The sequence below is a fragment of the Haliotis cracherodii genome, unplaced genomic scaffold, assembly GCF_022045235.1.
Source record: "Haliotis cracherodii isolate W230 unplaced genomic scaffold, xgHalCrac1.p SCAF_9, whole genome shotgun sequence".
Lineage (NCBI taxonomy): Eukaryota > Metazoa > Mollusca > Gastropoda > Lepetellida > Haliotidae > Haliotis > Haliotis cracherodii.
The window spans coordinates 36,552,575-36,577,516 of record NW_027266343.1 but is presented as its reverse complement, the minus strand read 5'-3'; the positions used below and the strand labels follow the sequence as shown (position 1 = coordinate 36,577,516).

The window sequence follows — 24,942 nt, the reverse complement described above, 5'->3', positions numbered from 1 at the left end:
CTGTCAGTGTCTGTGTGGCTGTTGACAGTGTCTGCGCATGGCTGTTGACAGTGTCAGTGTCTGCACATGGCTGTTGACAGTGTCAGTGGCTGTTGACAGTGTCTGCACATGGCTGTTGACTGACAGTGTCCGCACATGGCTGTTGACTCTCAGTTTCTGCACATGGCTGTTGACAGTGTCAGTGTTATTACATGTGATTGTAATACTATTTGATAGCTGTTGAGAGTGCCTGCGTTATGAGTGCTGTTGTGTTAAGATTATCACCAGACATGTGATACTGTTGTTTATCTGAACTGTTCCTGTGGTTATTTGATGAACCAGATTCATATCTTATTTATGTATTGGTTACTGTGGCCTTAACCATATTATTCTTGTACCTATCTCTACAATCAACATGTGTGTATATTTTTATGCAGTTCACCTCTTTTCTGAACAGGCGAGATTGCATTAATCTTTTTATTTATTTTTTCTACATGACTACTAACTGGGGTCACATATAAGCCACAATATATTCAAGTCTTCTTCAGTCAAACATTCTCTGTTATCATGGCAACATAAATAAGTCTTTCAGTTGCTATTTTCATGTGTTTTATGTACAGGGGCACATTGTATATGGCAGATGTTCATTCACACTGTCAGTGATACTCATTTGAACCCTATGAGAGTATTATTGGCAGAGTAATTGCTTCAGTCATGTCACTGTATCAGTTATTCATGGAGAGATGATTTATTTATTGCAACCCCCCCTTGCAGTGATAGATATTGGCACTAGTCCTATAGTCTAGTCGTAGCCAAACTGCCCAATAGTTAGGTATCATAAGGAATGGTGGAAATTTGCCATTTTGTTTTTCATTTTTTATTTATTTATTTATTGTTGTATTATTATTATTATTATTTTTAAAAATATTTTTATTTATTTATTTATATTTATTTTTATTTTTTATTTATTTATTTTTTTTTTATTATTTTTTTATTATTATTTTTTTTTTGGGGGGGGGGATGTGTATAGGTTATTAGTATAAGGGCTACTGGACTAGTGGACTAGTAGACTAGAAATGTTAGTTTCAATTGCTGCCCTTGTAGTAGCCCATGCTCTGAGTTGTAAGCTGAATGTAGGTGGCCTTTGGCCAGCTTTGTTTTGCCTGGTCCAGCTCTATATTTTAAAAGCCCCCCTGGAATATGTATGTGGCATAAATTAACATTCACTAATTCACTCACACTTGTATTGTGGAATAGACAATCATGTTACGACATGTGTTTTACTCTAGGAACCACCTTTCATTCACTGATTTCAGATTTGTCCTACTACTGTCAAGCATGCTGAACTGGCACCTGTTTGGTAGAAACACATGTGAATTATGTGTATTAGGTGAAGTGGTTCTGTGGTATCTTCGATTGAGAAGATCATCACATCACAGCACCATAGTCTCAGTACAGGGTGTATGTATTGACCATGTATTCTTTAATGATTGATATTTTACATTTTTTCACCATTTGAATGATATGAAACATTAATTGTCACAAGAATGTAAAGGAATGACAGAAACTTTGGGTAAAGTTACCACACAGACTTGTGTGGAGAATGAAGTCCAACCTCCCTGCATATTTACAGTTATGTCTCATAAGTCGGATCAAACCAATTGGGTACAGTCCACATCCATCAGCAAGGTGATCACATAGAGGAGGTAGCAACCTTGTCTTCCTGGGAAAATAATTTTAGTACTATTGTTGTATTTCATTTTACAACACAGATGAACCAACGTCTGAACCAAAGCATAACGCAGTAGGGATCAATTCTGTTAGTTTTAAACAAACAGGGCCAAAAGAATTTCTTTTAGTGTGCGTGGATGTTGACGACTGTGCGCTAGTTATCTCCCCTGAATCGTCAATCGTTGTTGCTTCATGGAAATCATAAAATTTCGTGCAAGAGTCGAAAATATCGAAATATCACAATTTTCAGAGGCGCATCCGGGAGTTTGAAAGGTTTTATAGAGTGGCTGACATTCGTTGACAAATATAAGATGACTTTTAAAAAACCGTGTACCCACTCCCTGCTCCCATACGCTATGATTAAACACACTCAGTCGAACGAGTACATCGCATTTAGCTCCTATTCCCAAGAGCGTCTACATCCGAGACGGTGCGCAGCCGTTACAGCCGTTCGATGTACCTGTATTTAGTTAAATCTGCAAAATCAACATGATTTTTTATCGGGGAAGTTAAAGATGATTATTTCGGATATTTTCGACCCATAGGCGTAATGAACTCGGTAGGATGGGCAACTAATGCTGTAATATAAAGCTCGTAACGTTTTACATGCATCTTATTGAATGATTGTGCGTGTGATATTGTGCACTGTTGTTGATGCACTTGGCAATAAATTATATTTTTACAATGACTCCACGTTAATTTTTTTATGGTTACACCCTGCTTAACGTATTGTATGACGTCACCATACTCTCTCTCTCTCTCTCTCTCTCTCTCTCTCTCTCTCTCTCTCTCTCTCTCTCTCTCTCTCTCTCTTCCCGATCGATGTTTATGATGCCAATCACTAGACTGTCTGCTCAATACTCGATTATTTAGCTGGAACAGTGGCCGCCGTTGAACAACAGACAAATCGGACATTAACTCGAATTATTCAGGATATTACAATGATAAAAACAAATGATTTAAGCTGCTAAACTGACAAGGCCGCATTAAACAATTTCGCATTCTCCAACTACATGTGTGCAATCGGGACTACGTTTTATCAAAAACGCGTACAACTGTCCATTGTACCTAGCTGATTATCTTAAAACCCTTGAGATTTCCTCAACAAATTCTATAGCAACTTCACCTTCACGAACGACGGGCGTTACGTTGTGCATAATTCCAGTGTGTTTTAGCTTCTGTCGACAATCGATCCAGTTCCTCGATCTGAATCAAGTCCCTCTTTGTGGACTGAGATTTGATAAATCATTCAAGAACTCAATAACCCAGGACGCGAAAATAACCCCGTGGTTGGTGCGTTGCCTGTGTTCGATTCCCACAAGGCGACAGTTTCTAACGCCTATTCTTAGAGACTTACGTCGCGGTCGTGCTGTTACGATGAACTGCGTTAAACTCTTCCCCGGACAGTCACAGTCGGTTTTTCTGATTAATAATAGAAAGCGGGTTCTTTTCACTATGGGGGTAGTCTATAACTGGTCACAAGGGAGATGTGTCATTTTATATTCTGATGGAGTTGGATAATGGTGTCGTAAGTTGAATTATTCTGGCGTCACTGAGTTCTTTGATTTTTAGTGGTGACAGCAAAGATCTGTGTCACTTGATGCTTGCATCCTGTATTGATCTGATGTGAACCTTCTCACAGCGGCCATTCTCAGAAAATAATTCTTTTTTAAATATCACGTGCTGTATATAGCAGTATTAAAAACGTGTGTAAATGAACAATTAATTTAACATCTGTCCAACTAATGGCTCAGGGGGCATTATTATGGCCATGTAAAATTTAATCATGACACATACTTGTGAATTGACATATAGGCACACGACCTATGTGACAGTAAAATGGACGTGTAAGCATCACCATGACACATACTTGTAAATTGACATACAGGGACACGACTTGTGAGACAGTAAAATCGACGTGTAATCATAATCATGACACACACTTGTAAATTGACATACAGGCACACGACCTATGAGACAGTAAAATGGACGTGTAAACATCACCATAGTTGTAAATTGACATACAGGGACACGACTTGTGAGGCGCAAAACACAAACAACCCAGTGACTGTCATCATGAGTGAGTGAGTTGGGTTTAACGCCGCTTAAAACAGTATACCAGATATATCACGTCGTGTCAGCTTAATGTGGGAGGAAAGCCCCAAGTGAGGCAGGTCCCAGACGTTTACCATTTCGGTGAAACCCACGAGTAAGGGTATAGTGCTGACAAACCTAGAAACATAATCGGGACGAACCTGGATTCGAACCCACAATCATAGGTTTCTGGCGTGACCAAGGGACACGACTGACGTCATGAACATCGATCTTTGCAATGCAAGCCTGACCACCCGATCCAGTTAGTTACCTCTTTTTCTTATGCAATATACAATATATCAGGTATCTGCTCAAATGCGATTTTATTTGTTCCCCGACCAGTGGATCCATTTGCATTCCAGTTTTATTATTCTCAACTCCCTGGGGAGTATACAACCCAAGCTGCCGAGGGGCGCTAAAAGGTTTTAACATTCACCTCACATATCGGTCACCCATTCCATGCTGCGTGAACAGAGACACATTTGAACTAAGTCACCACAAGTTATGACACTAGTGTTTCGGTTGTATGTACGTATTCGTGTTTCCACCATCGGAAGAGTGGGTTCTTTTGAGTGTACATGGTGCGTGTATGTACTGTACACTAGGGGTACTGACAACACTGTAAAGACCTGTAAACATAGTAGGTCCCAAGGCTGAATAACAAACTGGTCACGAGCCGTATACGATCTCAGCACCTGGCGCTTGCTATCCTGCTTTGCATTGGTTGCTGCAGACCAATTCTACCCTGGATTTTCATTTGACCATTTTGTTGTTTTAAATTGTAATTTTGGCAGACAAACAGACAGATACTTTATTTAAGTCTAACCTTAGGTACAGCTCTTTGGTAAACAGTTTAAAACATACAAATGTACACCGCCAGGGACCAGTATATACAGAATGAAACAATACGTCCTTTCTTCCCATGAAAGTAAAAATATCTGTTTGAAATATGCATGAAATCTATGAGGCGCTATACATTTCCATCAATAATAGATTAATGCTCGACGGTTGAATGTTGAAACACATGTTTAATTTGCCATCAGAAAGCTGTATTTCTGTATATTAGTTAAAAAGAAAGTATTTTTGTAAAACAAGCTAGATATTCAAGATTAAATGATAGCGTATAGAAAGTTTGGTGAACTGTATCAAGGCTTGAAGGAACACTCTTATCTGCGCTTTTGCTATAAGCGACTGGATTATGTACACGCCGAATTATTTTCGCCTATATGTCTACTGCTTAACGCCTGGAAATCAAACTAAGGCTGAAAGGTATGTTTCAAAAAGAGCATATATAGCGACTGTGGTGGTAAGGGGCGATGGGTAGCCCAGTGGTTAAAGCGTTAACTCATCAGCCGAACGCTCGTAAGTGATTGCCCACATGGACATAATGTGTCTCCCGCCATGTGATTGGAATATTATGAAAAGCGGCGTAAAATAATAGTCACTCTCTTATTCACTGTAGCAAGGTTTACCATCCGTGCTTGAACGTATAATGTTGTTTTGCACGGGGTTACACCTGCAACATACTACTATCTCACACATCTGCCACTGACTCGTGAAGATCCGGGGTAGAATAGGTCATCAGCAGCCCATGTTTACCGCAAAAGGCGACTATGCTTGTCGTAAGAGGCGACTAATGAGATCGGGTGGTCAGGCTCGCTGACATGGTTGATGCATGTCATCGTATTCCAATTGCGTGGATCGATGCCCATGCTGTCAATGACTGAATTGTCTGGTTCAGACTCGATTATTTACAGATCGCCAGTTCTGAAGTCGTATGTACCTATGTATCATATGTCGTTTCTGTTATGAAGACGTATGTACTTATGTATCATATGTTGTTTCTGTTCTGAAGTCGTATGTACTTATGTATCAATATGTTGTTTCTGTTCTGAAGTCGTATGTACCTATGTATCAATATGTTGTTAGAGGTCTGAAGTCGTTTGTACCTATGTGTCATATGTTGTTACTCTTTTGAAGACGTATGTACCTATGTATCAATATGTTGTTTTGTTCTGAAGTCGTATTTACCTATGTATCAATATGTTGTTACAGCCCTGAAGTCGTGTGCACCTATTCATCATATGTTGTTTCTGTTATGAAGACGTATGTACTTATGTATCATATGTTGTTACTGTTATGAAGTCGTATGTACCTATGTATCGATATGTTGTTAGAGGTCTAAAGTCGTTTGTACCTATGTGTCATATGTTGTTACTCTTTTGAAGACGTATGTACCTATGTATCAATATGTTGTTTCTGTTCTGAAGTCGTATGTACCTATGTATCAATATGCTGTTATAGGTCTGAAGTCGTTTGTACCCATGTGTCATATGTTGTTACTCTTTTGAAGACGTATGTACCTATGTATCAATATGTTGTTTCTGTTCTGAAGTCGTATGTACATATGTATCAATATGTTGTCAGAGGTCTGAAGTCGTTTGTACCTATGTGTCATATGTTGTTACTCTTTTGAAGACGTATGTACCTATGTATCAATATGTTGTTACAGTCCTGAAGTCGTGTGCACCTATGTGTTCGTATCTATAGACTGTTTAAACGTTGTACGTACCCAGGCTTCTATAGGTTTACTCTTCAGGGCCCCGTTCCACAAAGTGAGCGTTGCACGAATACCATCGCAACTTCCATACTTTAACATAGAAGTACGACAATCGTAGCGCTGAGATCACCTATTTGAATTAGGCTCCGATATTGAGAGCATGTATTGGTACTTTGAATCTGTATAAATGTTCCCCAAATTAAGTTTTAAACGAATCTTTCGCAATAATTGATATAACGACACAGAAAATGGAGTTGTGTATCTAAATGTATCGGTGCAAGGGTTGTCCACAGATGTGCCTTTGTATAGTTCACACTGTCGTTTTATGAGTCACCCGGAGTTGGTTCCCTTCCCTCCAGTGCAAACGCTGCGTGGACCAGGAAGTAATTCTGACCTGGGGCGTTGTAGGTTACTGTTATATGAGTGATAATCGGCTTAGCTAGGTCTCCGTCCTAGTATTGTTGTGATGCAACATCACATATGAAATATCAGGCTCGATGACTTGGTTGATGCATGTCATCGTATCCCAATTGCGTGGATCGATGCTCATGACATCAGTCACTGGATTGTATGGTCCAGACTCGATTATTTACAGACCGTCGTCATATAGCTGGTGTGTGGCGTTAAACAACAAACAAACAAACAAACATTACAGACAGGTTTTTGACGTGAAATGAATCAACTCTTTTTAAATCTGATATCAATGCCGAGGCTTGAATTATATTTATTCAGGATAAGGTTAGTGTATGGTATTTGGAACGGGTATTCATTATTCATTAATTATAGTTTATTAATGGTTGCGGTGCTGTGTTGAAGGCCTGGCCTTGACGCCTCTGGGATACCGTGAATTGCCAGGCGACCCGACGTCCTAGAGCAACACAAGTCTAAACTGTTTCGTATCACTCGTTTTTATTGACTTGTTTTTTTATCCATCGTGCCCTAAATGCGCCCGTAGAGACAGCGACTTGCGACTTGCGGATACGTCATGTGGGCCTAATTTGAACAGAACAACAAATCAAATAAAAACACTCTGTGGTTTGATGAAAAGAAAACATTATACACACGTTGTGGGGCCCAAAAAATAAGTTTGCTTTACTTTTTAAGGAATAGAGATCATCGACCAATCATGTTTTATTAGACTGCTCTGTTTTAAGGTTACATATGTAACACGACATTACAGATTAATTTTAATTTGCCATGAACGACATCGTCATCTACCAGTGTTATGGGATAATTTAAGGTTTGTTTATGTCGGTGTGTTAGCCTGTATTGACAACGACCGCGGTGAATCTTTTTTTTATAAATATATAAAAACACTACAAAACAACAAACAAGCAAACAAAAATCAACCTCGCCTCCCCAAATATATAAAATAGTTTGTCTATTAACCATCAAGGCTTACAAGACTGTTAACATTTCTGACTGAACGGCTGGTGTTATTTTTTACGTGGCGTTTAGATTGTTTTCAGGTTCACTTATGCAAAATAATGTCTCGTCATGTTGTTTGACCTTATAGTTCGCCAAGTACGCTCGGCTGGGTCTGACTCACTCTGTGTATAGTGTCACACACATCCCCTTGGAAATGTGTGTCAAATGAGTTATTAAACTTCTTTCAGCGAGTAAATGTCCCAGATAAAACTTAATAGGACACGTCATCGCTTTACATTGCTAAATAGCTGACACACCTTCAATAGTGCAAGTAGCAAGGCCCTTGCAGACAACCACACAATCAGGCCATACGTGGCTGACACGTAGAAAATCAATCAATGTTGTTTACCTTTAAATGATTAATTTTCAGGTAACTTTAAAATGAAAGAGTGCATTCTGAAACGAAGTATATAGATACACGGTGGAAAATGCCGTGGTATCGTATTGTATACTTCATTGACGAATCACACCTGAACAAATTCTCCATTAAGTGACGAAAGCGGTAAGGCGGTGTGTTAGGGTTACAGGTGGGAGGGGGAGAGGATGAGAGGGGCGTCCCGGTGGCGATACGTCGTCAGTTCCTTCTGGAATAAACACAGTACACCTTGGTCCAACCTTGAAGTGAGTCGTGTTTGCGAGAACAGACTAATAACAGGGGCTAACAGCAACTGGCCTCAACTAACAAAATGGTGTCGGTAATATTTGCACGTGAGCCGTGCGTTTATTGATCAGCCGAGGTGGTTTCTCTGTGGCGAAGAAAAGGAGAATCGTCAACAGCCGGGAAGTCCCCGTTTGTGAAATCTCAACGCCAGTTACCTCCCTTTGAGACTGTTTTATCACTTCACCGTTAACCACCAATGCCTGTTTATCCTGTGTTCTTCAAGCCTTAGTGTCGTCTGCACGACTAGCGGCAGCAACTGCAGTGACGCAAACTGTCTTATATCCGCAACAATCACCAGCAGAACACTCTGCCAGTGATTCCGAGCACGCTGTTGCTACGTCTGAGAGATCAATAGATCAATGTGATTGACCGGTCAGGCAAGCTGATTCTCCTTCAAGAGCTACGAAGTAACTCCATTGGAAACATGGGTGTGATTCTAAGACACTGAAGAAAACTACACGTATATCAGTTCAACAGGTGGTACGTGTCAATAGGTAAGTACCCTATGCCATCCTTCCATTTATACTTGTCCTCATACACGACATTTAACGCCATGCTGCATGAATCAACTAGAGACAGATTCATGGTAATTAAACATATACGTGTATATTACCACGTCAGTGTGTGCGAAACATTGACCCAGTACTTGATTTTCTTCCTCGTATCTGGGGATTACGCCACGAATAAATGACGATAAATACCTAGTTGGGAGCCCGCAGACGGAGTAACTGACGACGATATTCTGAGCATGACTAGAGATTCGCAAACAAGTTGATAGGGTCCAGTTAACGGGAAATAATTGGAATACAAGAATACCATCTGGTTATGTCCTGTCTATTTGGTTGGTATGACAAATGCTACAATACAAATCTACGGAATGTCCGTAATTAGTCTTTATGGGCTGAAAATTTATCTTAGTTATCTGTCTTTGATAATAAACACCGATCCCTGCCATTTGTCATTGTCATGAAAACACTGTGTCCGCTAGGTACACAAGATGGATCACGTCCCATCAGTAACAACCTGTTGCTTCCCGAGCAAGAAGATCTGAATAACGAGCGAAATGGTCTTTAGAATGCAAATCGGGGCGTTCTCTTTCATGTTATTTTCCGATGTTTGCGATTGTACGAACCTATTTGGTTGGACTACGACACTGTATTACACGGAACACTGCACATATACTAGTGGCCGCCATTAGGGCCTTGCGCAGTCATTTGTCCCCGTGGTTAAAGGGGTGTCCAGTCTAGATTCAGACTGTCTGATGTCTGTTTCCAGTCTAGATTCAGACTGTCTGGAGTCTGTTTCCACTCAGAATCAGACTGTCTGATATTGGTTTCCAGTCTAGATTAAGACTTTCTGGGATCTGTTCCCATTCTAGATTCAAACTTTCTGAATTCTTTTCCCATTCAAGATTCAGACTGTCTGATGTCTGTTTCCTGTCTAGATTCAAACTTTCTGATATCTTTTCTCATTCAAGATTCAGACTGTCTCGAGTCTGATCCCAGTCTAGAGTCAGACTGTCTTATGTCTGTTTCCAGTCTAGGTTCAGACTTTCTGATTGTTTCGTGTTTCTGTTTATACTGTCTGATGTCGGTTACAGTCATGATTCTGAAGATCTAGTGTCGGTTTCAGGATAGATTCAGACTGTGTGGTGTCTGTTTCTAGTCGTTTCACACTGTCTGCCGCCTACTGGAGACTGTCTGTTCAGACGGCCGTTTGAAATAGGGATCACAAAAACACAACTGAGTGCATGTTGTTAATGATGTGTCGGACAAGTTTATCGTACACGTGAGAGCTGTGTCAATCAGGCAGCACTCGCCCAGTTTAAGGTGACAACTCTACCATTAAACCCAAACATATACACATGACACCATTTTCAGCACTGCCTCACAGCAATTATGCTCTCCAAGTACACTTCAGCAGTCATAACCACACTACCCACGCCCTAACGCTCGTACTAATTGCCTCATGTTATCGACTAGAACACCGTCTATATATGTAACGTAGCCCAGGTGTTGCAGCGGGACCCGCCGCTGATTTCCGACGATCAAAGCAACCATTGGATGACATTTTTATGAACCACTTTGCCTGAACTTCTATGTTAGCTGGTGGCTGAGATGAGTGATTAACGGCCTAAAGGTGATTCTAATTCTGGAATTATGTAGACCAAGAGAGGTGTATTTCGAGTGAGTGAGTGGGTGCCGCTTTTTGTACTTATATCAGTGAGTTCAGGTAGGTATGGGAGAAAGGCACACAGTTACATAGGTCGTAGGCGATCACTGATCGTTAATTTGGATTCAAACGCGAGATAAGCAGACTCTTGGTGAGTTACATGACACTGTACTTCGCTTTGACCCCCACCAACTCACCCCTGGGTAAAACGACGTTTATGGGAGCAATAATATCTAGACAGATGACACATGTAGCTGTCATATACGCAATAATAATGACACAATTATCGCGGTGGTACTAGTGATGTTGACATTAATGATAATTAATGACAATGACATAATAAATAAAATAATTTCGTTAATAGTTGGACCAATTTTCCTTATTTTAGTTGTAAGGTAAGCATATGTATGTAGGACATTTCGTTTGGCGAATAAAAGAAATTGGTACAATTAGCATTTGTTTGAATGTTTTAAAGGTTTGATTCATTAAATATTGTTTGTAAAGTGGTTCTAGTAATTAGGAAAAAACATATCGAGATTGGCAGTAGTAGTAGAAGCAGTGCGGTCTGTAAATAATCGCGTCTGGACCAGACAATCCAGTGTTTGACATCATGAGCATCGATCCACGCAATTGGGATACAATGACATGCATCAACCAAGTGAGCTAGCTGATCACCCGATCCCCTTAGTCGCCTCTTACGGTAAGCATGGGTTTCTGAAGACCTATGCTACCCCGGATCTGTAGTAGTAGTAGTAGTAGTAGTAGTAGTACGGTAAGCATGGGTTTCTGAAGACCTATGCTACCCCGGATCTGTAGTAGTAGTAGTAGTAGTAGTAGTAGTAGTAGTAGTAGTAGTAGTAGTAGTAGTAGTAGCAGCAGCAGCAATTGTAGTAGTGGTAGTTTGTTATTTAACACCGGACTCGGCAATATTCTTGATATGCGACGGCGGCCTGTAAATATTCGTATCTCAACCAGTAGTAGTAGTAGTAGTAGTACAGTGAAACCCGATAGTCTTGACTCCGGTAGTCCGGAATGTACTTTCGGATACGTCAAAATGATGTTTTTGTTGAATGGCCTTTGTGGTGGTGGTAGTTGTAGGGGCAGTGGTAGTAGGTGCGGTGGTAGGTGTAGGAATGGGAACAGCATTGTCCAGGATGATTATCCTTGCTGACATGTGCAGGAAACAGAACTGTTTCAATTCTCACGTGTAACATATGACCAGGGATCGGATCGTATAGGGCACTGACCCCATCTGTTGAAATGAGTCATATTCAGCGTTATGCGTAGATGGGAACGTTCAGGGGTGACAGTAGCCAGGCTGTAGAAGTGATCATACGGCTTGATTAGCTTCACACGTATGCAATGTTATTCAGATAGAGTGCTCTCTGTCCTCGGTGTCTTGACGCTCGGAATGGTGAATATGGATGTGCCAATACCGAGGTTTACAAATTCAGACAGAAGAACAAACAGGATTGCTGTTATTGATTTTGCGTCAAGATCGACTTCTAAAGCTTTCTGTGATTGATTAAATATGCCCATGTTTGAACAGTCAGCTATTGAAGATGCTTTGTTGGATAATCATATTGCAACTCATGGTTGTAACTGATACGAAGTGTCTGTGAATGGACCGACAGGACAGTACCAAGTTACACACGTACACTATATTGACAAACGGTACAATATCCATTGCATTCATATTGCATGGCCGGACATTAAAACACATGTTGGTATTCTTATTGCATGGTCCGACATTTAAGTATGTTGGCATACGTATTGCAATGTTCGACATTAAGGCGTGCCGACATTCATGTTGCAGTGCCCGATACTAAAGCATACAGAAAAGCGTGCAGTTACGTATCTATGTTCACTTCATGAAAAGCATGAATTCTTATTGCACTGTTCGACAGAAATGTTTCGGGTTATTTGCAATGCAATGTCTCAGCAGTGAGGCGTGCAGCTTCCATATCCATATTGCAGTGCGACAGTGAGGCGTGCAGTTATTCATATTGCAGTGCCGACAGTGAGGCGTGCAGCTTTCATATTGCAGTGCCGACAGTGAGGCTTGCAGATATTAATATTGCAGTGCCGACAGTGAGGCGTGCAGCTTTCATATTGCATTGCCGACAGTGAGGCGTGCAGTTATTCATAGTGCAGTGTCCGAAAGTGAGGCGTGCAGCTTTCATATTGCAGTGCCAACAGTGAGGCGTGCAGCTTTCATATTGCATTGTCCGACAGTGAGGCGTGCGGGTTTTCATATTGCAGTGTCCGACAGTGAGGCGTACAGCTTTCATATTGCAGTGTCCGACAGTGAGGCGTGCAGCTTTCATATTGCAGTGTCCGACAGTGAGGCGTGCAGTGTCCGACAGTGAGGCGTGCGGGTTTTCAAATTGCAGTGTCCGACAGTGAGGCGTGCAGCTTTCATATTGCAGTGCCGACAATGAGGCGTGCAGTTATTCATACTGCAGTGCCGACAATGAGGCGTGCAGTTATTCATAGTGCAGTGTCCGACAGTGAGGCGTGCAGTTACTCATATTGTTTGGACGCTTGCCAGAAAACTATCAACGTGGGATCGCCTCGGCCTAATTATGTTTCTGGTTTTATCAGCACAATACCCGTGCAGAGCAGACCTTTAGTCGTCATCCAACCTAAGCTGACAAGCTGCGATATAACCCGATGCAGAGCATGCTACGGTGTATATATCATATAACATGCTCTTATTGTTCACTGATAAGGTCCCCATATGGGATGAGGGAATACCACGTTGGGCCTAATATACGAGTGAGGGAGTATGGTTTTATGCCGCTTTTAGCAATATGCCAGCAATATCACGGCGGGGGACACCAGAAATGGACTTCACACATTGTGCCCATGTAGGGTTTCGAACCCGGATCTTCGGCTAGACGAGCCTACGCGTTCACCTTTAAACTGCCCGTTCCCTTAATATACGAGGATTGATTGACGCAAAAATATTAAGAGGGGATTTAATACACCAAAACTTTATGGTCTGACAAATTGAACTGTGATCTAAGGGTACAGAAAGGTGAATGTGAGATAACCGATACACGGTTCTTTAAATGTAATTTGTTAAACTACGGGAACCTTCAAAACGACCCCGTCTTGGGAGACCTGTGACGTCAGCAACACCCGAAATGATCCAGAGAATACACGATATGGAGATGACTGACCGGCGAATAACTAACTTAGCGTCCTATTGGTAGTTCCGTAGGCATTTCCCGGGAGAGAAGACATTCCATTATCACAGAAAGTTTGACAGTGTCGAAGTATCAGCTCGTTGGGTTCCAAAGCCTCTGACATCAGGGCCCACTTGCCGTCTTAGCGCTGAGATGACCGTAACTCCCACATGTTAACATAGTTTTACGATAGTCTTAGATCGCTAAGATCGCTTTGTGCGAGTGGGCCCTGATCAGAAACGCACCAGGCACATGACATGATAATCTAGCTCTCTTTGAAGCTGATCCAGAAAGGTTCTTGAAATGGTTTGTGAGTCCAATTAACACCTACAACAGTGGCAAAGTCTGGTCTATTAGCTGGTGATATTGAATTCAGAAGGTGTCATCATCTTCCAACAGGCCAGACAATAAACGGAGGATATTATGATGCACTTTCGAGGCAATTTCGAGATGAAACTCAGACTAATAGGCATGGGAAGCTGACAAAAGGTGTGCCCCTCCATCAGGACAATGCGTCAATACACCAATATGTCTTTGCCATGGCTACATATCAGGTGAGGCTTTGAACCCCCTCAGCACCCACCTTTGTCTCCTGATCTTGCACTATCAGACGTCTATCTGTTCCCAATCATTAAGAAAGCTTTATCAGGAACCCATTTCGACTCGAACGCTGACGTCATAGCAGCAGTGGAAAACATTTTGGACATGCAAGGGAAGAACTTCTACAAAACTGAGATAAAATGCCCCAAACATCTTTGGCAAAAGTGTATCAATTTGGAAGGGGATCATCTTCCCGAGGCCAGGGCGTTAATCATATAACTGACTATAAACGTCAATTATAGTCAGTTAACTCAGTTAACTCCCCTGCCCCGGGAAGAGGAAAAGGGATTATCTTAAAAATAAAATCATTGTAATGTCCTTAGGTCACGTTTTGCTTTATGAGGCTAAGAACATGTACCCTTGGACATGTGAGTTTACATAATACAATTTAAGTGTATGTTCATAATATGTTTTTGTATGTTGTTCAAGCCGCACTCAGCAATATTCCAGCTAACTGAATGCGGCCTGTAAATAATCGACTCTGGGACCAGACAAACCTTTAATTGATAATTTGTGAAACGTCGTCGAGCCGCAATCAACCGGGTCACCGAGTCAGACCTCCCGATTAATTAAGCCTCTCTGTACAACATCCTCGGAAGCCCAGCAGGGATATCTTACACAGACGTTGGTGTTAATTATGTCACCTGAGAATATGTACTGCGTGTCTCAGTGAATGTTGTATGATCTAACACTATGTTATGCGTCTCTTAGTATAAATTTATACGAGAACATGGCATGCGGGTATCGATCTGAGAGGGCTCCGGGCAGATATTCCATTATAGATATCTTTATGGTGCGAGAATACGTCGGACAGATCGGAGTGTACTCTGTATTGAAGAGCACAAAACGTAACGTTTGTTTGTTTGTTTCTTTGTTTGTTGTTTAACGCCGCACTCAGCAATATTCCTGCTATATGACGGCGGTCTGTAAATCATCGACTCTGGACCAGACAATCCAGTGATTGATATCATGAGAATTGATCCACGCAATTGGGATACGATACATGCATCAACCAAGGCAACGAGCCTTACCACCCAATCCCGTCAGTCGCCTCTGACGACAAGCATAGTCTCCTTTAACGGCAAGCATGGGTTGCTGAAGACCTATTTGAACCCGGATCTTAACGAGTAGATTAACGTATTGGGTGTGATTAAACAATTAAGAACTGTGCCAGCTATAGTGACAAGGGGACTCCCAGTAGATCCTATTGATGATACAATTTTGTTTTGTTTCGTCCTGATGCTGTATTGGTGTATGGTAAAACTGCATGACATTGGATTGGCCTTCCAAATAGCTTCCGTCGATGGAATAATAGATTATATTCATGTTCCGCAATGTCCTTGTGTATTTCACATCATTATGCTGTGGTGGAGTCTTCAATCACCCTAGAATCCCCTTTATATTCATCATCCACACTGCCATCCTCGGGGCAAGGGAGCTGAGGCTTTGTAGCCGTACCGTAGAACATGAAACATTTGTCCATCTGGACAGGCCATTATTATTTATTGCTTCGGGAGCGGGGACATTGGGTACGTGATGGATAATGTCATACAGGGAGTGGTGAGTCCATCGCGGCGCTCTGCAGGCCGTCGCTACTGTCACAGGCGCACTCGTTACTGAGATACATCCAGGCGGAATAATAACTTTGCATAAAGCCGATTGTGTATTCGCATGCATATGACTGCGATTCCATGTTGTGATTCACCAAGACGCGGGCTCTCTAAGCTTGTCTCATTTGCATGTAGCGTATCAGTTGCGTTTGTTTCGCTTAGAATCGGTTCCTGTGCATCCCTGCGTATCTCACAAATAATTGACTAATCTTACGATTTTCTCAGTGAGCGGCAGTTTCTCTACTACACTAAGTGTCTCAGTGAGCTGCAGTTTCTCCCCTACACTAAGTGTCTCAGTGAGCTGCAGTTTCTCTATTAAACTAAGTGTCTCAGTGAGCTGCAGTTTCTCCACTACACTAAGTGTCTCAGTGAGCTGCAGTTTCTCTACTACACTACTGTCTCAGTGAGCTGCAGTTTCTCCACTACACTAAGTGTCTCAGTGAGCTGCAGTTTCTCTATTATACTACTGTCTCAGTGAGCTGCAGTTTCTCCACTACACTAATTTCTCAGTGAGCTGCAGTTTCTCTATTATACTACGGATCACAGTGAGCTGCAGTTTCTCTACTACACTACGTATTCTTATACCAATGTACTAAAATGCCACCTCATTGCTGCGTGTCTCACATAGATTCAGCTTCTGTACTTGGTAACTCTTAAAATTAGCCATGTAAAATGGTGTGCATGTAAATATTTAACCATGTGTAAAAGCATTTGTTTGCCACTAATTCTCACTCTATTTTTGTCATTTTGTCATTGAATCAAAGTATTGACCTCAATGTTTGCTTTGTGTTAGAGTTATGGCAACTAGCTCTGAATAACCTGATTGCCACTCCATGCATGGCAAAGACATCACGGACATTGTACTGTATTACTTAACACTTCATATCAACTAAATAAGCAACGTGATGGCAAATGGGACACCGGCATTGTTATGCAACCACCTGCTCAGTCACGTGTTATTGATTTTAATAGAAACTTGAGGAAAATTGTCTTTGCATTAATGATTCAACAGGAAAACGTTTGTCGGTTTTTATGTCTCACAAGAATAGAACGTTGAAGTGCAGAACAGAGAGGCTTGGTTTGCGTGATATCTTTATGAAATCTATTCATGTTGCTTAAAACAACGGAATCCATTTTTGTATCAATCAAAGTTCAACGATTGTCATAATGCGCTGTGATTGCATCTGAGAAAACAGCCATATTAGAGATTTCTTTGAAAGTATTGTCATGTGTAATCGATCATCACACATCCCGGATGGAGCCCGTCAATGTAAAGTTTCGTGTGGTGATGTCTGGCGTGTTTGACGCTCACGGCGTCTTGTGAGGTGTTCATTAAAAGCACTGATGAAGCTACTGTCTTTCTTGCGGAACCAACGAGTCGCAGAGTAACCAGTTCTTTCTTCCCAATATACATGACATGATTTGAGGGTTTTCTGCAATTTAGTTTCATCATTCCCCATATATATGGCATGATATTCGGCTTTCCTGTTCACTTAGTCCCATTGTTAACTGCTCATTATTTTAAAAAAAAACCATGACATGATATTCGGCTTTCCTGTTCACTTAGTCCCATTGTTAACTGTTCATTATTAAAAAAAACATGACATGATATTAGGCTTTCCTGTTCACTTAGTCCCATTGTTAACTGTTCATTATTAAAAAAACATGACATGATATTCGGCTTTCCTGTTCACTTAGTCCCATTGTTAACTGTTCATTATTAAAAAAACATGACATGATATTCGGCTTTCCTGTTCACTTAGTCCCATTGTTAACTGTTCATTATTAAAAAAAACATGACATGATATTCGGCTTTCCTGTTCACTTAGTCCCATTGTTAACTGTTCATTATTAAAAAAACATGACATGATATTCGGCTTTCCTGTTCACTTAGTCCCATTGTTAACTGTTTATTATTTTTTTTAAAATATGACATGATATTCGGGTTTCCTGTTCACTTTGTCCCTTAGTTAACTGTTTATTATTTTTTTAAAAACATGACATGATATTAGGCTTTCTGTTCACTAAGTCCCATTGTTAACTGTTTATCATTTTTTTAAAAACATGACATGATATTCGGCTTTCCTGTTCACTTAGTCCCATTGTTAACTGTTTATTATATTTTTTAAAAACATGACATGATATTCGGCTTTCCTGTTCACTTAGTCCCATTGTTAACTGTTCATTATTAAAAAAAACATGACATGATATTCGGCTTACCTGTTCACTTAGTCTCATTGTTAACTGTTCATTATTAAAAAAAACATGACATGATATTCGGCTTTCCTGTTTACTTTGTCCCATTATTAACTGTTCATTATTAAAAAAACCATGACATGATATTCGGCTTTCCTGTTCACTTAGTGCCATTGTTAACTGTTCATTATTAAAAAAACATGACATGATATTAGGCTTTCCTGTTCACTTAGTGCCATTGTTAACTGTTCATTATTAAAAAAACATGACATGATATTAGGCTTTCCTGTTCACTTAGTCCCATTGTTAACTGTTCATTATTAAAAAAACATGACATAATATATGGCTTTCCTGTTCACTTAGTCCCATTGTTAACTGTTTATTATTTTTTTTAAAAACATGACATGATATTCGGCTTTCCTGTTCACTTAGTCCCATTGTTAACTGTTCATTATTAAAAAAAACATGACATGATATTCGGCTTTCCTGTTTACTTTGTCCCATTATTAACTGTTCATTATTAAAAAAACCATGACATGATATTCGGCTTCCCTGTTCACTTAGTCCCATTGTTAACTGTTCATTATTAAAAAAACATGACATGATATTCGGCTTTCCTGTTCACTTAGTCCCATTGTTAACTGTTCATTATTAAAAAAAACATGACATGATATTCGGCTTTCCTGTTCACTTAGTCTCATTGTTAACTGTTCATTATTAAAAAAAACATGACATGATATAAGGCTTTCCTGTTCACTTAGTCCCATTGTTAACTGTTCATTATTAAAAAAAACATGACATGGTATTCGGCTTTCCTGTTCACATTGTCCCTTACATAACTGTTTATTATTTTTAAAAAACATGACATGATATTCGGCTTTCCTGTTCACTTTGTACCATAGTTAACTGTTCGATATTTTTGAAAAACATGACATGATATTAGGCTTTCCTGTACACTTAGTCGCATGGATCATTGTTTATTATTACAAAAATACATGACATGATATTCGGCTTTCCTGTTAACTTATAATTAGTTCCATAGTTAACTGTTCATTATTAAAAATAACATGACATGATATTCGGCTTTCCTGTACACTTAGTCCCATAGTTAATGCTTCATTCTTCCCAATAATCATGACATGATATTCAAGTTAAAGGACTATGTTTGAACGCCCTTCATTTCACAAGAAGTACGTTTAAAATGAATGGAGACTTTTCATGTTTTGAACAAACAACTTTCACCATTCTCAATATGGTAACGTGCAGTTGGAACGCAGTGTAAATATAGAGTGTAAATTATACACCCATCCCCTCTACCAACACACTAACACATTGACGTCACAACATCGTTTACTACTGTCTCAGACACCACAATTCCGCCATCGCTGATTCAAGTCCAATAGTCATACTAAGAACCAATCACAGCCAATCACAATAATTGTCCATTCCATCATGAGCCTGACTAGCCCCTTGACTCCAACCACGTCCCACTTGCCGTGCTGCCCTTGGGAACGTCATCCATACAATCAACTTCACCCCGGATGGTATTTCATTCCCCATATTTGACGTGCTTTAACATTGCTGGTACTTGTTGACTAAGTTCCATTGATCAGATTGGCGCTGGAATTTGATAGCTGCCCTTCAACCATACGCACAAATCGGAGCTGGTCTGGTCTATATGTGGAATTATTGGAGAGCGTATGGCCGTGTGTCTGTGAGAGTGCAATGTTCCGTTTGATTTAACTCAAAACAACGAGTACTGCCAGTTTCGGGTCAGGAATGGTAACGAGAAGTGAACATCATAGAATATGTATTGGATTAGGTATATCAAAGCGGTATTGCGCGTAGTTAATTAGATGTTAACCTCAGATTCTGTTTTTGATGCAAGTATTGCCCTAAAACAAGAGCTTAATACCAATGAAATACCACCACCATTTCTCACCCAACCTAACCAGCAACTATCCGTTCTTCTTCTCCTCCTACATTCTCACCGCAAATGTTTTTGTGTGGTGAGGTGAGGTGAAATGGGGTTTAACGTCGCGTTTAAGATTATTACACTTATGCAGCAACGTGCAACGTGTTGGATGCTTGTACTAGTCCGATTCTAATGCCGATTGAATAGTGCTAGCACACTGAGATACTATGCCGCAGTTTAACTCGAATACCCAACTCAGACACAGTGTCATGACTCCGAGCCGATCAGCGTTGTTTTTTCCCCTTAATGCCGAGCGCCAGGCGGGGTAACAATAAGTACCACCTTTTCGTGTCTTTGGGAATGACGTGACCGGGGATCGAACCCCCGACCTTCCGCTCTCTGGGCAGACTCTCTACCACTAGACCACGGAGGCAGTCTCAGTCAAAATTACAATATCAGAGTTTCACCAAATCTTTTCTGACTAATGATCTCCAAATGGTCTACTATATGAAATCAGACATATTTGTGTTGAGAATGGGAGTTATTCCTGACATTCTCTTTGATTCTGGCAGTGTATCGTTAACGCCAAGGGGCTCTGTCTGGTGTCGTTAGCCTTACCCCCATCATCTGGTTGCCAGGGCATCATTAAATGCCATGAACGATTCCTCGGCTGCCTTCATGGAACCTGTGTGTGATTGTCCTTAACATTTCAACTTCACTATAGAAAATGTTCCCATAATGATATGTGAATGCTACAAATACCTTTCCCTTGACTGGTCCCAGTCACTTGAAGAATAATACTACACAATCTGAAACAGAACAGCTCCTAGTGTTCCAGTTGCAGGAAAATATGTTAAATTTTTCGGCAATGTAACATTGCACAATGTCATTCTCTGTTATTGATATTTAATTTAAGATGCTATTAAAAATTATTTGAGATATGTACAAGTTACTTATACATTAATTTTGTATATGGTGTAAAACAACATGGGGTCGGTCCATTCTACTCACTCTGCATTCAGTGCGTCAGTTTGGGTTAAACGTCGCTTTGTAAAAATAATTCCAAACGTTGCAACAACAAGGAAAAAGTGACACAGATCATTGGTGTCAAATATTTTAGTCCACGTGCACGTGTAGAATGATAACCAAAGGCTCACGATCGAGGTGAATATGTAAGTGGATCCTGTTACAGTAAAGGGACGAAATTCTGCACGGCAAAAGAGGGACCTGAGAGGACTGGGTCACCTCGGGCAGTACCGACTGCTACGTGTTTGGTAGAGTTCTGAACGCGTGGTTGTGCGAGTCTAAGTGTAACACTCGCAATTACTATCCGTGAAGATCCGGGTTAGTATAGGTCATCAGCAACCCATGTTTGCCGTAAAAGGCGGCTATGCTTGTCGTAGGAGGCGACTAACGGGATCGGATGGTCAGACTCGCTGACTTGGTTGATGCATGTCATCGTATCCCAATTGCGTGGATCGATTCTCATGATGTTAATCACTGGATTGTCTGGTCCAGACTCGATTATTTACAGACCGCCGTCATAAAACTGGAATATTGTTGAGTGTGGCTTTAAACAACAAAACAAACAATCCTCGCAATGACGTGAAACCCTCGTACAAGACCAGAAAACTGATTACCTGAATCTTTTCCAACTGCGTCCTTTAGAAAAATGAACATATTTGATCTTACAGAGTGGATATAGAAATATATTTCAAGATCGTAAGAAATACCCTGTTTCAAATGGCTACAGCGATATAATCGTCTTCGTAAATGTCAGAAATAAAGTCGTTCTTAGAAAACATATTAATTCCGCTATGAAAAAAGCTAGTCTCTGTTTTTGTAAATACCAGTTTTTATTTTTTAAGTGATGTGACGCATATCATTTACAGAAATATCTTCGAGCTACGAGGAATTAAGCTTTATCGTTGTGAATTATTTTTGCAAGTTCCGAGCAATGGCCTATATAAATATTACCCATAATTTGTTTTTCTTCAGAAAATGTGAGTTTCCTGATTCCAAGTTTAGACATCCGTTAATTGGCCTGTTGTTGGAGCGACGCCACGTTACATCGTTTGCGACAATGGATGACTTCATATTCAATTATTGGCAACAAACAATGGAACGCACTACCCACCCATCATGAATAAAACAATATACATCTCAGTGAGAATTACTAAAAATAATTTAACCTCTACTTATGCTCTATGGGGTAATATATACCCAGCGTCATTACTGAGGGGTAATAAGAGATAAAACGTCACATTTTCAACTTCCAAGAGTGCAAGGGGGAAGAGAATTTATGGATGTCAACTTCTTTGTTATGAGGAACACAACGTTTCGGAGTATGTACTTACTCCTTCATCAGATGAATGAATGCTCTCATGTATTCACCCGATGAAGGAGTAAGTTGACATCCATAAATTCTCTTCCTTATGTGTATCACGTCTAAATGTCTCATTCACCCGATGAAGGAGTAAGTGCATACTCCGAAACGTTGTGTTCCTCATAAAAAAAGTTGACATCCATAAATTCTCTTCCTTTTGTGTATCACTTCTAAATGTCTCATTCACCTGATGAAGGAGTAAGTGCATACTCCGAAACGTTATGTTCCTCTTAGTAATGAAGTTGATATCCATAAATTCTCTTCCTTATGAGTATCACTTCTTAATGCCTTTCTAAGATTCAAAGACTTCCACAAGTGCAGTTCTGATGCAGCTGGAATGAACCATTTTATACCCACTTGACTGTTGCTTGTTATGTATTGTACGTGCATGGGCTGGTTGCGTTCAGAAGAGTGTTTTGGGGATCTTTTTTTCACTCCTTCAATCTCGCACTTTTCGTTGTTCTTAATAGTCGTTGTCCATTTTTTAGTTTCATAAAAGCATCCAGTCAGTGTGACATAGGCATGAACACCATGTTCTCCACCTGTTGATGACATTGTCACCATAATCAGACCTGCTGACGCTTGTTGGCATATGTTCATGTTTGTCACCCTACATGCCGAGGTGACCCTTCAATAATGACACTGTGTATATACAATAACTGTTCTTTGCCTAGGAGATACAGCAAGCGTTTGTTTAACCAGGTTGATATGTATATATGGAATCATATCACACTTAACACTGTGTTAGTACTGTGACACGATTGTATGCATTCATGTAATACAAACTTATCAACACGGTTTTTCAGACCGACAGATCTGTATTGCCAAACCTTTTCCCCTCTGTGTCTCACCTGGCCGCCATATTTACCTGAGCTTTCACGTGTATGTGTCTGTATGCACCTGCCACCTAAATTTAGCACCTGGTAAATGTTAGGGGGTCTGTGTTGTGGGCACGGTTATATATAGCTGGTGCCCACCTCACATGTGCTCCACACAACATGTGGGCGTATGCAATGAGACGAAATATATACATGTGGGTAAATTAAAGAAAAATAACCTTGTTACACAATTACAGACATACATACCATATATAAATGCGACATTGTCATTTAAGTTGTCATAAGAAATCGATTGTACCATTGATAAGTGTTCGAGAAAAGGTGTGCGTACCTTGCCCCACCGGTGGCACCCGTCACAAACACATGCAAAGGCAAGTCAATTGTTCACCTGAGAAATACACGACAAGTGCATATCAATATAAAGAATTACATCGGATGTCCTGTTTGTCACTATTGGAAATATCATCCACATGTGTGCCACAAGACATCATCAAAGATGTTTTTGAACGTTTTAGCCTTTTTTTCAATTCTGCCTTGTAGCCATATCAGGATATATTTCCGACCTATTACACAAGTCTGTACGAGAGCAATTAATTTATTTCCATCTTTTTCAGAGTGAAATAGTATGGGTAATGAGATTTATTTAAAAACATAAACTACAAGGCCAGGGAGATATTATAATAACATCTGCGTTAACCATAGATAGTCACATGGTACACATTTATGACTATGACCTATAAAACAGTATACCTCAAGGAACTTTAGTTTTATGATATCAGGCACAATAAAGACAACGACAGTGATTTAAGATGTTTACGAGCAGTGTGATACTAGATCATGCCCAGGTGTCAGGCATTGCTCGTGGCTTTCACAAAAGTGATAAACATCTAGAGCTTGCGTCAATTTGGGCTTCCCGCCCACGTTAAAGCTCAAACGACGTGATATAATTATTAAAATGACATACTGTTCGAAATCTAACCCACTCACTCATTCAGAAACAAGATGTCAGTGTTGTATATTTAGGTAACATAACTTAAAGGTGAAAGCTGCTTATGTACTATAACGGGTTTGTGTATCGCAAGCAGCGGGTGACAGGTGTGATGACGCTCGGCGCATCTGGGTAACCTTTAATGCCTCGCCCGTGGGTGAGAGGAGGTAACGAGGTCAGCCACACAATTAACACGTTCAGGACTGAAACCCTTGTGGTTATGCGTCTCTTATTAACGGACGCGTGGAACCAAGGGCTAAGTAAAAATGTTGAAATTGCTAATTTGAAACAAAAATTAATGTGTATCAAATTTGTTTTGGAAATACACATTAAACATGCATCATACTGTCAACGTCGGTACGAAGATTTCGAGGACCGTTGAATAATTGAATAAGGTGTTTGATTATATTAGTAACCATTCAAGGCCTCAGCAAAGCTTTCAAAACGTTTTATAGTAGACATGTGGATGACATTTCCAAATTTCACGCACCAGTAATGAAAATAATGTCCGATGAAGTTCCATATTTTGACTTGTATCATATGTTAACCGTATATTTTGTACAAGTGAACACTTGATTTGCCTTTGCATGTG

The 24,942-nt window shown here is 40.3% G+C and overlaps 1 protein-coding gene across 1 annotated transcript in view; it reads left to right on the top strand.

Moving 5' to 3' along the window:
• The first annotated feature begins 8,696 nt into the window (after positions 1-8,696).
• The window catches only part of LOC139453091 (uncharacterized), a 50,780-nt gene continuing 34,534 nt past the window's right edge, over positions 8,697-24,942 (top strand). The window contains exon 1 of the mRNA XM_071234716.1: positions 8,697-8,947. The gene's annotated coding sequence lies outside the window, so the exon portion shown is untranslated. The remainder of the gene's footprint in view (positions 8,948-24,942) is intronic.